Source organism: Saccostrea cucullata, unplaced genomic scaffold, assembly GCF_032062105.1.
Source record: "Saccostrea cucullata isolate Sc308-1 unplaced genomic scaffold, CSIRO_AGI_Scuc_v1 ctg756, whole genome shotgun sequence".
NCBI classification, from domain to species: Eukaryota; Metazoa; Mollusca; class Bivalvia; order Ostreida; family Ostreidae; genus Saccostrea; species Saccostrea cuccullata.
In genome coordinates this window covers 55,491-69,725 of record NW_026930876.1, presented here as the reverse complement: position 1 = coordinate 69,725, position 14,235 = coordinate 55,491, and the positions used below count along the sequence as shown (strand labels likewise).

The window sequence follows — 14,235 nt, the reverse complement described above, 5'->3', positions numbered from 1 at the left end:
TTTTTAATGTTGTATTTCTATAAATACTGAGTTTATATACAACAGTCAAATTTGGAACTCTCTTTTAAGTAAATGATTTTTATTTCTTTAAATGAGAAAAAAGGGATAAAAAAAAAAAGTGCAAAAAAAAGTACAAATTACAGCTTTAAAAATGCATTTGGCTAAATGTTAGGTAACTTGGCCCACTTTGACAATCATCGGAGCGTTTCTGTATAATAAAACAATAACTGTATTGATCTGTGGAGCTAGTTTATCTTCTTCCCCACCCCTCTCCTGCAGAGTTACAACTTTAATTGATACTGGTATATACCCAGAAGTCATGTTGGATGACACTTTTCAAAGTCAGAATAATCAATGTGCTAATCAGGCCCAGCGGTGAGTGACCTGATCCACAACCAAACAGCCCAATAAGTTTAAAGTTGCTTTTTTTCCTGGTGCTGTTCACAAATATGATTGTATGTTGCTGAGCCAAAAAAAAAAAAATAGGGCCATTTTTGAAAAAACTGTTTGGTTGCCCTCTCCCGACTACTGGCTAATGACTCAGAACTTTTATTAATATCCAGGAAATACTTATTTTTTCTACAGTCCGGAAAATAAATTTTATGAATTCAGCATAGTTTTTGAAATTTTTCAGGAAAAAAATTTTCCATCTAGCTACTGACCCAATCTTTTTATCCTGAGTCTGGAAATTAAACAAATATTATTTTAAAAGTGGCTTACGTGTGACTTTACACTATAAATCATAGTTTCTGCATGTGCCAAATAATTATGATTGACAATACCACTTCTACATTTGTTTATGTAAAAATGGACATATTAATATTCTAATCAAAAGCACATTTCTTTAAAATCCCTTTTGTGCTTTATCAATTCTACATTCCTTGAACAAAAATACAGTATTTGTTGAATTTTTTTTTTCATAATCAACAAGCAGTCCTCTAACCTTATGCAAGTCTGTCAAAATGGAACTCGGATTCAAAAACACCATATACATATCAAAATGATATAGGAGTCCCAAGTTAAACTACAATTAACATATATTTTAAACTAGGTATCACCTGAGAGATGTCTTCATTGTTTTTTCTTGGTCCCATTCGGGTTGAGGTGCAGTTTTTGAGTGAAACTGATGAAACTAGAACTGTCCAAACGGGACAAAATAACCCCCGCTGGGTTTTTCAGAAGCAAGTTTTTCCATAATAAAGATATGTATCAAACATGAATTATGAATTTTTCTTCCAGTGACCTTGAAGTTCCCCAAATGACCTTGGGTCAGGGTCACGACACACCTTGGGTCATGGGCAATCTTTGTGTGAAATGACAACCTACCAAGTTTATCCCTAAGAAAGATATCGACAGGAGAAGAATTATGAATTTTTTCTTCCAGTGACCTTGAACTTCCCCAAATGACCTTGGGTCAAGGTCATGACACACCCTTGGGTCATGGGCAGTCTTTGTGTGAAATGAGAACCTACCAAGTTTATCCATAAGAAACATATGGACCGGACACAAATTATGAATTTTGCTTCCAAATTCCAATGACCTTGAACTTCCCAAAATGACCTTGGGTCATGGTCATGACACACCCTTAGGTCATGGGCAATCTTTGTGTGAAATGAGAACCTACCAAGTTAATCCATAAGAAAGATATGGACAGGACACGAATTATGAAATTTTTCTTCCAGTGACCTTGAACTTCCCCAAATAACCTTGGGTCAAGGTCATGACACACCCTTTGGTCATGGGCAATCTTTGTTTGAAATGAGAACCTACCAAGTTTATCCCTAAGAAAGATATCGACAGGAGAAGAATTATGAATTTTTTTCTTCCAGTGACCTTGAAGTTCCCCAAATGACCTTGGGTCAAGGTCATGACACACTCTTGGGTCATGGGCAGTCTTTGTGTGAAATGAGAACCTACCAAGTTTATCCATAAGAAAGATATGGACCGGACACAAATTATGAATTTTGCTTCCAAATTCCAATGACCTTGAACTTCCCAAAATGACCTTGGGTCATGGTCATGACACACCTTTAGGTCATGGGCAATCTTTGTGTGAAATGAGAACCTACCAAGTTAATCCATAAGAAAGATATGGACCAAACACGAATTATGAAATTTTTCTTCCAGTGACCTTGAACTTCCCCAAATGACCTTGGGTCAAGGTCATGACACACCCTTGGGTCATGGGAAATCTTTGTTTGAAATGAGAACCTACCAAGTTTATTCATAAGAAAGACATGGACCGGACACGAATTATGAAATTTTCCTTCCAGTGACCTTGAAGTTCCCCCAAACCTGACATGACACACTCTTAGGTCATGGGCAATCTTTGTGTGGAGTAGTAGATTCTAATGTCCCTCTGTAAGAAAGATATGGACCGGACACGATTGCACAAACAGACGGACAGCTAGACAGACGGACAGACAGACAGACGGACAAGGTGATTCCTATATACCCCCCCAAACTTTGTTTGCGGGGGGTATAATTATCTTATTTATGTCCCTTTTTAGGAAAGTTGTACATTTGAAACATAGTGACCCTTTTGTACAGAAACCTTAGTAAGGCTGCATTCTGCCTTTCATCACGTAACAGTTACACTATCTAAGTTCTAAAACATGAACTATCTACCTTAATATCTCTGTTCATTTTCCTTCTTGTACTTTATCAGAACCAATCAATTTTAATTGTAGTGATCAAGACCTAAAAAATTCAAATGTTAGGAGCTAATGATCTAACCTTCAGACTTCTTCTCATAAAATATGGCATCAAATACTGCTGACATTTTATGACAAAACCCCTGGCACAGTTATTTTGTTGAAAAAGTTTTTAACTTTCATCATTACTGACAACAATTGTTTGTTCGGCTTATTAGATCTTGAAGTCTGTACAGTAAATAATGAAAAGAAGAACTAACAAGCCCTCAATTTTTTTCATTACAAGGTTATATGAACACATCGACTCAGCAATATCTACCAAAGAGAGGTTGACAATATATGTATCGTGTTTGATGTTTAATTCCATAACTTGGTAACCTGATTAATTAACGACCATTATGAATTAGGAAATGATCAACCTGAATCATTTACTGGAACTATATATGAACCTTATTGTTCAACGTTTCCTTATTATTATTCATCATTATGAAGTTTAATCTGATCATTGCTATTTTAGCATCTCTTATCTTCCTGAGAACAGTACAATCATTTTGAAATTTTCCACAGTATCAAGAGGATAAAAATTGAACATTTTTAACAAACTTGAAAACAAAATTGAATCGAAACACAATTTTTCAACGTGGATAATATCATTATTTCGTTATAGAACTTCAAACAAATGTTAACATGTATTGTACAGGAGAGTCTAAAACAAGTACCAGTGCACCTAACAGAATTAAATCAGTCAAAATTTGTTACATTGTTGTGTATCAACATTAGATCAATAGGACAACAGCTATATTTTACATTTCTGGTCCTATAACGCCCACACACAGTTTTTATCTGGCATACATAAAAGATGGAAATCACGATGCTTCTGCCCGAATCAAAGACATTGCTTCCTACATACCGTGTAACAAACATAATATTTGGTTATCGAATCATAATTAAGCTATTTATTGTCAGCCCGGGACTAATACTTAAGCCACCAGCAATCAGATAAATTAGCACATTATAAACCAATGACCGAGAGAAAACAAAACTTATTTCCCCGGCATTCTCAAAATGTTATACTTAAAGTGTGCTGAGAATAGCACAGGGATTAAGATAGATTAACTTGATTTGAATCAGAGCTAACCCTGAAAAGTTAAAAACACTCTCATTTTAATAGACAAATCAAAAGCTGCTCAAAAGGTAAATAACTCTAAATGCTTCTTTATTACAATAACTAAGGTGACTGACATTTCATGTGATGGTAAAAATCCACGCATTGGTACATTCTACAGACATCATATATTCTGTTCATCTAGCATTTCCAATGATTTCACTTTTTCTCTCAGTAAAAGTTATAAGTCTAATATTGATTTCAATACAAAAAATCTTTGCATGAGGAGTGCAAAAAGGTTAAATCGTAGTTTCACTTAACAAAATGACTCAACATGAGTCCTGATACAAGCACTGGCAGATTTACCTGTTGTCTTATGGAAACATAAATCTCACCAGACATTTATATAAACACTAAAGATAGGATGTTATGAAACATCTCGCTTCCTCTGCCACTACTGAGAGAGAAGCTTCTTTATCTTTGATTGTATACAGACCTGCAGCATTCTGTGTTCACTGTTTACAGAATGTGTACACACAAATACAAGGCAGGTTGGCAGCCAAAGACAATCACTCTACATTGTACCATTGATCAAGTACCCCTGTTTGGTTAGGGGGAAGCTTTGGTATGACCTTGACACTTTGACATTATCATATCCAACAAGGGGAAATAACTAGCCGAATCGAGAATGAATGGCAGCGACCACAGGGTTAAAGACTGAGAAAACAAACAGCCGCACAGAAAACGTACCAGAACAGCTAGTATCCAAAAGTGTGATTAATTAACAAGTTCTGGAGGCATAAACATCACATTTATTTACTTCAATATGAACACATATTTTTTTACTTACAACTTTTGGGGGAAAAACTCTCCTAAACGTTACCACTAAGATTGCAGAGGATGCTTGTATAAACAGACTCTTCTGAGAAAAGAACTCCAGCACTGAATAGCAATACACTAAGTAAACTATGAGCTTTCCCGTTGTTCCCAATGTCAGCGAAAGACAATGCTAGTGATCATTTATAGATAATAAAAACATGCAATACAGTGTTGGGAGCTTCAGGCAGAAACCAAAGAAAACCATTCACTCACCTGCAGCTCACAGCGCCCTCTATACACCTCCACTGGGCACGCTCCCAAAGTCTGGGGAGTCATTTCTAAGCTATCACCTTCAACGACCTAATTGTGACATCAAAGAATGTGGATATTGTTCGTTTACCTAACCATGACAATTAGAACATGATTAACTAATGACTAAACGAATACACTCAAACTGACAACCCCCGGTCTTATGACCAGGTGTCCAACAGGTATTTTTACCTTTGAACTATACAACTTCTGCTGCTAAAAAACAAGACACAACACGTACCTACCCCTGAAAGTCACATTCAAACAGAAAAATTACTTTATTGCAAAACCATCAACAATGCAGTCAACTTTAAAATTAACAACAAAAACTCTGATTAATTCAAGTATTTCTAAGAATAAAACTTGCCCAATGATGCAACTGTTTTTAGGGGACTGATCAAGAATTTCGTTATGTCAGCAACCTGTGTTATACAATCGTAATATACATGTACACACTTCATTTTTAACCCCTCATTCTCAAAAATGCTCATCCCACTAAAATATTTGCAACTGATCTGCTGCCAAAACATTTCAAAAGCAATTTTCATTTTATTAATATAACCCTGGTTTTTTCTGGCAATTTTTTTATGTTTGGCTGGGGAGAAAGCAGTGCAGCAAGTGAATTTTGAAGTATTTCAGCTGCCTCCTATTAATCAGTGTTATAAAACAAATCTAGAAGCACAGTGACCCGATGATGAGATCTCAACACAAGAACTGAAAATAGAACTCAATACACGTCCATCAATCTCCTGCATGTGCAGCTCTTCAGTGTGTATAAATATATTATAGAACACCCAACTCAGGGGCTGCCCAAAGTGTGAAATTGTCTTCCTAGAAATTGTTGGAGCCTTTCCCATGGGACACCTTTCTGGTGATAACAAAGTTATCCAATACTTGTGTTACTGTCATATGGAGTCACATTCTGACAACATTAGCACAAATGCATTCAACACGCTCCCCAAGGACAGACATTTTCAAGTGTTCACAAAACTACCACCAGGCCCTCCTAAGTTAGGGTCCATTTTCCCAATCCTCAAAATTGAAGTGTTAATGATCTAATTAGTCTTACTTTCAAAGTCCCCTCTTGTAAACTAACTTGGATGTATTTGGGTCACTAAGAAGTTTTATGTTTCCAAAGATTCCTAGCCAAATAAAAATTTGTTTCAAAGATTAAACGAGAGTGAATAAACTCCATGATACTGTGACACAGTTTAACTATGTTTAAATAATATTTTGCCAGAATTTTACAAAAAAGTAACATTAAATCAGTTTTTGCTAAATTTGACAGCTCTGTATTAGACACAAAAATACCATTTTCCAGTCTTCCATTCCCTCTTTAAACTATACAGTTGGAAAGAATAACAATTTGGGTCAGTTTTCATGACATTTTTTTGCCAAAATGGACATCTTATTTTGTATAAGCTTGAAGCTACATGCTTGTTTGTCAATTTTTTCCCTAGGCAATTGCACAGTACCCCTTTCCCTAAATGATCCATATCTTAATTGATCATTTGTAGTATTTTTTTCATCCATTATGGTTTGAACAGATGTATTATACTGCCATAATGAAATCTGAATTCTTTATAGATTTTACAGTCCATGTTTATATTTATACGCAACCTTTAATGGACTGGCTGACAGATAGCACAAAAGAAATGTGGACAAATGCAATCCTTACAAGAAGCAATTGGACATGCTCATTTAAGGTTGGGGCAAATGAGATACTCAATTGAAAGTAAAAAAGCAAAATTTCATGGAATCACTGTATTCAGTCTCAGAATGAGCAACCTTAAGTCTAGTGTGTTTTGTAAGCAGAAATATTTTACTTTTAATTTGTAATTTATATTTTTATCTCTAGGTGAATTAATCTTTATTACAAAATAAGTATTTTGTTTGTGTGGAAAAACAAACTTTGAATTTTACAGTGACCAATGTTATTGGTTTGTAACTTTAACAGTGTCCAATACCTGCCTAAGAAAGAGTAAAATGTATTCCTTTTCACAATTTGTTATTCAAGAGTATGATGTTTGTGTGGCAAATGGCCATTTTCCGTGAAATAATGCATGAAAAATGATCAGAATTTGTCTGCAGGGCATAGGTTCATAAATCAGTACAAGAGGGACTTGAAGACAAGGTTAATAAAGCATTATTTTTATCATGGTCTGAATATGTAGAGAAATGCTACAGAAATGATGGTCTGACCATTAATATTAGGTATAAATATATCTAGTTCTGCGCATTAACAAATGATTTAATGAAATACACTGACGACAGAGGCCTGACCAGGAACATCTAATTAATGTCCAATTACTGGTTAAAAGACAAAATAACCAGGTCAATGTGGTCCAAACAAGTCTTTAATTGCACAACCTTAGGTGAAATTTTACATCTCAAATACCCATCACAGTCAAACATTAAAGTCAACATTTTTTACTAAATGTACGCATTATTCATTATCTTGATAATATCATCTTAATAAGATTCAATAAGTAAACAATTATCCTCTTCCTTAAAGCATTAAGATGAGACAAAAAATCTCTTCTGGAAACAGTTCCTCATGTTTAATTGAAAAGAAAAAGTTCTCGCAGAGAAGGTTTCATTAATGACTACAGTTGCTTAAACCATAGAAGAATCTACATACTAAATGGACTACCACATCATGCCCGATTTTGTGTATTTCACACAAACAAATGTACATGGACAATCAATTGAATACCTTAATTAAACAGGTATTCTAAAATTGATTTGTATGTATTTTTTTTTAGATAGGACTATCTAAATTCAATGTAAACAGGGTAATATTGACAGGTTATAGGATTGAACATTTTCTCATTTTGAAATCACTTATCAGAAAGAAAAGTAATATTGATGTAGACATGCTTTTTCTTGCAAAGAAAAAGTGCATGGATGCCAAAGTCACTTTAAGTTTGCCACTGTAATGCTTGATTATATCCCCAAAGAAGAGATTCCACTATCCAAGAATTGCTACATATCAATATGGTCAACTAGCTTTTAAATTCTTACTTTTCAATGAAAAGTTCCATTGGCAAGTAGATTTTGACTTCACAGACCCATTAAGCAGTTCTCTAAAAAAACAATTTCTACTTTATTTTGCTATATTTGAAAGGTAATGATGCAACCTGAGTTGTCAAAAGCTTCAAGAGGATGTAACTCATAATGCACATTTATAACAAACTTCTCAGTTCTGGAGAGCTTTCTTGTAAGACCTTGTAAAAGCATGCTTTCTAAACATTAAGGTTCCAAAAATACACACTATTCAGAAAGGCACACAAGTTCATTGTCACTGAAGCCCAACTTCGTGCTCAAAAGTCACCCATAGGACAAAGCCATTTCCTTGAATATAGCATACATGTACTACAAAGCAAACATGCCACATGCCTTCACAAATCTGGTGCAATTCAAATGCTACAATGTTCCTTACTAGCTCTTTTTCCTGTCAAAACACCCCAATCTAGGGGAGAAATGAGGAATTAAACTCCCTTGACCACATATTGAAGCAAACCTCAATGAAATACTGTGTGACAGCTGCTTGATTTTAGAGAGGTGACAGTGCCATAGAGTGCTGCTTGATTTGCAAGCTAAAAGCACAGAAAAATTTGGACTAGAATCTGCATAATGATCAGCATCTGTTCTTTAAAATTTCTCATAATAAATCAAAATGTCCCAATTCCCTTGCAAACAGGGATAATGGTGGACAAAACCTGAAGATCTCATTGGGTAACATAAATGATGAATTAATTGTATTATGATATTTTGCAATATTAAATCATGACAAAAAAGCTTCTCTTTTTTTTCTCGAGGCAAATATGTGTTCTGGTTGATATCAACAATGCCTGGCCACAGTGTCAGTTCATGTGGGTAGCAGAGGTTGTTATACATGCCAAAAGAATTTTTAATAATCTCAATGCTATTGTCAATTTACTGTAGCATTGTTTGTTGCCATAATTTCATAATTTATTTAACAAGGGCAAGTAACTCTGTAGTAACATTTTTTGTTAGAATATCCAACTTTTTAATTATTTATAACCATTATATTCACAAAAATGTACCATGATTCGTATTGTGAACAATGAAATTGGTATTCACAAGTTACCCAGCAATATTCCAAAGCTCTACTCATGAACCAGCATCTACATTAAGTCTGATAGTGTGCATCCCTAGAGACATCATCCATGCAAGGTAAGTCCAAGTAAGCTTAGGTATTCTTTCTTGAGAAGAAACCTGCTCCAAAATGAAGTTAGACACAGCATCTGTAGCATGTCTGGAAGTGTAAGCTAGCCTTACTCTGCATGACTGCACCTCTAGTTGTATCATCCATGCAGCTTTGGTCCAGACAGCGCTATGGTTATTGAGAATGATCCTCTGAAGAAGTCAGATCCTTAGCAAAAAACTCAGAAGCTCGTGCTTTTGTACAGCCAACAATACTCACCAATACAAGTTCAGTAACTTCTTATATGATTTGGCCAGATAAATGTTTATTGGGGCTAGTTCAATTACACTTATTAAACTGGCCTGAATAAAATTTCCAAGAATGATGTAATGATGCATACTAACAGTACCATTAAGTCTTCAATGATGGAAGAAACTTTGATTTTAAAGGGTCCTCACCCTTATTTTACAAACCAAATATGCATTGAAAAAAGAACAATGCATCTAGACTTACAAAACAGTAGACCATATTTTAGATTCCATATTTTTATACAAAGTTCTGTGAAATAAGGTTACATTGTTTGTTTGTTGGTTGTTAACCATTCCGCTTGAGAATATTTAACTCAATATGGAGACGCCACCACTTGTCGGTAGAGGGCTCTAAATTTATACCTTTACTCGGCACTCAGGGTTATTGTCTTAATTGAGCAGTGAGGTTCTTTTTCATGACAACACCTTGTCACCTACCATATGGTCTCAACCGAAGGACAGGTCTCCATGTCCCGCAGTGGATCCAACCCGCAATGTAAGGATCAATTTCTTACTCTGCAACTCTTGAGCATACGCAATAACCACTGAGCCCCGCGAGTGATGTTGAGTTACTTAATGATAGAGATGTCATACTGATTGTTTATTTTCATGTCATTTTATCCCATATAAATTGTGGATTGTTGTGCATTTGTACACATATTTAAACAGCAGGGGATGTTTACTCCTCTATGGCACCTGATCCCCCAGGTCTCTTTTTTTAGAGGTCCATGCAGGGTCTGACACTCGTCAAAATTTGATCTCGCCATTTGGGCAACCTTGGTATGATTACAGGTTGCCCGAATGAATTTCAGGTCGTCCAAATAAAATATCAAATGAAACAAAAGTTAACTTAAAGTGTAATTGTTTAAAATTTGTTAAGATAATTAAAAGAAGTTGTGTTTTTTGTATTAAAAAATGTTAACTAGACATTTTTGCAATGTGAAGATGTATTCTAGTATTTTAATCAAACAAAAATATAAGCAGAATCAGACATGCAGAATGCTAAAGTTCGTAGCTTAAAACATTCATTTTCACTTGTCATGAAGGCCTAAATAAAGAGGGTCTTTTTTTAACCCTGGATTGAATTAATCAGGTGTTATATTACAGTGGACACCCAACATGGCTGTCTAGCAGCAGAATACGATCATCAGATGATCAGAAAGTTGTAGGGGAATGCAAGATGTTACAATGATGATTATTATTACTATTTATATTTAAGGTGATTGTTGACTAAGTTGGCATATTTTATATCTCAAATAAAACTTTATGACAGACTTCTGGTAAAAATTGCATCAGCAGATTGATCGAACGCGAACGCAGATTTCGCAGGAAGTAAAATCTATGCGGCTGCAATTTGAACATGTTGAATGGGTTGGTTTTGTAACAGGAAAATATGTTTTCAAGGTCTTTTGAAGTTTATTTTTAAAAATTAAACATCATTATTAAATATTCCCAACTTGTCCCAGGTCGTCATTTGGGCGAGCCAGACTGAAAATCAGGTCGTCCGAAATCATTTCTGGGTGGAAATGACGAGGTGACGAGCGCGAATGTCGAACCCTGTCCATGTCAGCACTGCTTATATCCTGTATTGTGTAAATAGACTTTTCAGAATGATCACTGTTTTCTACACATTTCATGTATGCAGGGTTCGACATTCGCGCTCGTCACCTCGTCATTTCCACCCAGAAATGATTTCGGACGACCTGATTTTCAGTCTGGCTCGCCCAAATGACGACCTGGGACAAGTTGGGAATATTTAATAATGATGTTTAATATTTTAAAATAAACTTCAAAAGACCTTGAAAACATATTTTCCTGTAACAAAACCAACCCATTCAACATGTTCAAATTGCAGCCGCGTAGATTTTTCTTCCTGCGAAATCTGCGTTTGCGTTCGATCAATCAGCTGATGCAATTTTTACTAAGTCTTTAATAAAGTTTTATTTGAGATATAAAATATGCCAACTTAGTCAACAATCACCTTATAGATAGTAATATAAATAATAATTGTGACATCTTGCATTCCCCTACAACTTTCTGATCATCTGATGATCGTATTCTGCTGCTAGACAGCCATGTTGGGTGTCCACTGTAATATAACACCTGATTAATTCAATCCAGGGTTATTCGACCCTCTTTATTTAGGCCTTCATGACAAGTGAAAATGAATGTTTTAAGCTACGAACTTTAGCATTCTGCATGTCTGATTCTGCTTATATTTTTGTTTGATTAAAATACTAGAATACATCTTCACATTGCAAAAATGTCTAGTTAACATTTTTTAATACAAAAAACACAACTTCTTTTAATTATCTTAACAAATTTTAAACAATTACACTTTAAGTTAACTTTTGTTTCATTTGATATTTTATTTGGACGACCTGAAATTCATTCGGGCAACCTGTAATCATACCAAGGTTGCCCAAATGGCGAGATCAAATTTTGACGAGTGTCAGACCCTGTGTATGTGTACTGTAAGAGCATTTATAGAACTTCTCAATATTTTGGATCCCAGATAGACCCAGAAATGAAACACTCATGTCATGGAGTGAAACTTTTTACAACAGTGCTGATTCACCATGGTAATTTTCTGACTATTTCAAAGTAACAGTGATACTGCTCTGTTGCAAGGCAAATTGATAAATATTTTTTTCAAATACAACATAACATCATAAGAGCAATTGTTTGGTAGACTGATTGATTGTATATTGTTTAACGTCCCATTCGAGAATTTTTCACTCATACAGAGACATCACCATATGACGGTGAAGGGCTTCAAATTTTGAGCTTTACTCGGCACTCAGGGCCATTGAGCAGTGAGGGTTCTTTATCATGCCAACGCCTACTGTCAGGGGTGACACGGGACTACGTTTTTAAGGTCATATCCGAAAGACCAGTGACTTTCACTTCTAGTGCTGAGCGCTTGGTGAAGGAACAGTCACTACCTATGTTTACATCTTAGGTTTGACGCGGTGCCGTGAACAAGAATCGAACCCTTGTCTCCAGACTTGTCGAAATTTTTTAATCGCTGTCAGACATTTGGTCTGACACAGTCAAATGTTTTGTCGGACCAGTCAAACTTTCGTCAGACCAGATACTTGTACGTTATTTTAAGGCCGGTAAAATCATATGAATAACAGCACCAAAATGTCCTTTATTATTTTCAATAGCCTTCAATCTAACAAGTTTCCTTTCATGGGATAGAGAGTCTTTAACATAGACATAAATGACAAGTTTTATGACTTCGCTTTAACAAATTAACTTAGCTAGCGTCAACATGCTGCGTACACGGCCATTTTTTTCTGTGTTTGTGACCTTGAACTACGCATCCCGATCCCGACCTTTATTAAATTTGCATTACGCTCATTTTTTTCAAACGGTCATCTGGACCGACGTTTTCTTAAATGTTATCGGTCCAGACAAATTTTTACCGGCCTTGCCGACAGGACCGACGGATTTCGACAAGTCTGTGTCTCCTGATCACAAAGCAAACGCTCTACCACTTTTGGAAGAAGTCATTCAATTATTTGCCAAATAAAGCTTTGCCAAACTATATTAATTTGTGAAAATGCTAATACAATAATTACAATATTAAAGAGAGATTTTAGAACCGTGAATTCTTAAGCAGATGCTGTAATTTAATTCTTCAAAAATGCAATGAAATACATATTGTTACACTAAAATCTTCTCAATTTTCTGACTCAACATATTATTCATGGCAATAAAATATATAGAAACCAATCCCTTTTAAGCACATTTAAATTCTTCTGACAGGTAATATGACTATTTTGTACAAAAATCATTAGAACTGCTTAAATTCGAGAAAATCAATATTCGTTTATAGCTCGCAACCAAGGGATGCTGAGTGCATTAAAAAGGGGGGATTGAAAATTATTTAGGGACATATCATCTCTTTTAAACTATTTTTGGAAGAAGTTCAATTTTTCTTTTCCCCAGAGATAAAACATCGAGTTTTTCAAACTCTTGGTAACGATGTTAAACCTTTTCGCCTACGCGTCTTTGTTTTCGCGGAACTTTCGTAGATGTTTTCAGACGAAAACATCAACATGAAAAATGCCGATCAATAATTACATTCGACACCTGGTAGCCAATAAAGTTAAACCTAGCATGAAAATACTACTCTTGATATACATGACCTCTTTACCTGCAATATTGAATGAAATTAAAGTCGCTACCTCGAAATTCGGATTTCGGGATATCATGGAATGAAAGAAAATGGCAGCCTTTCACATTGATTTTTTACGTGACGTCATGGGAAGTCAATGCACTTCCGCCAGAGGAGAGGATCTAATCATTTGTCCGAGAGAGCAAATCCCAAGAGGATATTATGTTCCACATTTTGAGTTAATTCATTGAAAAAAATAACTTCAAATCTAACATTCGCCAGAAGAACCCTGCTCAGTAAAACAGGGGCTTAATATAGTATGATGATTTTTTTTAAATAAAAAAATAATAAATTTAAGTTATTAAAAAAAAACATTTTTTGATTTTTATACTCACATAATCTTAGCGTAACGTTAGGCAGACAGATCGAGAACAGAAAAACACACAATTCTGAAACTGAGCGCCGATGAAAAAGATATGCCGGTATATCACAGTGTACATTTATACTTTATTTAATACAATTATAAAATATGAATATATTTTGGATCGAGCTGGTTGAACATTAGGCCCTATAGATTGAAGTATGTAAAGCGACTTAATTAATTAACGCTATAAAATATGGCCCAGACATGGCGCAAAGAAAAATAGTCACAGAGATTTTTTTTTTTTATTTAAGAAATATATATTTCAATTGGAAGAAACTTCATACAGGAGAAGGTCGATATATTCAAATACGACTAACTG

General features: G+C 35.1%; 1 protein-coding gene across 9 annotated transcripts in view; it reads right to left on the bottom strand.

Moving 5' to 3' along the window:
- Positions 1 to 13,668, bottom strand: part of LOC134230409 (cAMP-regulated phosphoprotein 21-like) — a 49,270-nt gene extending 35,602 nt beyond the window's left edge. For 5 of the 9 annotated variants that reach the window (XM_062712210.1, XM_062712215.1, XM_062712216.1 and 2 more), the window contains exon 1: positions 13,532 to 13,668. The gene's annotated coding sequence lies outside the window, so the exon portion shown is untranslated. Of the gene's footprint in view, positions 1 to 4,125; positions 4,221 to 4,609; positions 4,770 to 4,851; positions 4,871 to 13,531 lie in introns of those variants that run through there. The other 4 variants (XM_062712211.1, XM_062712214.1, XM_062712212.1 and 1 more) reach the window with 4 other exon arrangements.
- Between the last annotated feature and the right edge of the window lie 567 nt (positions 13,669 to 14,235).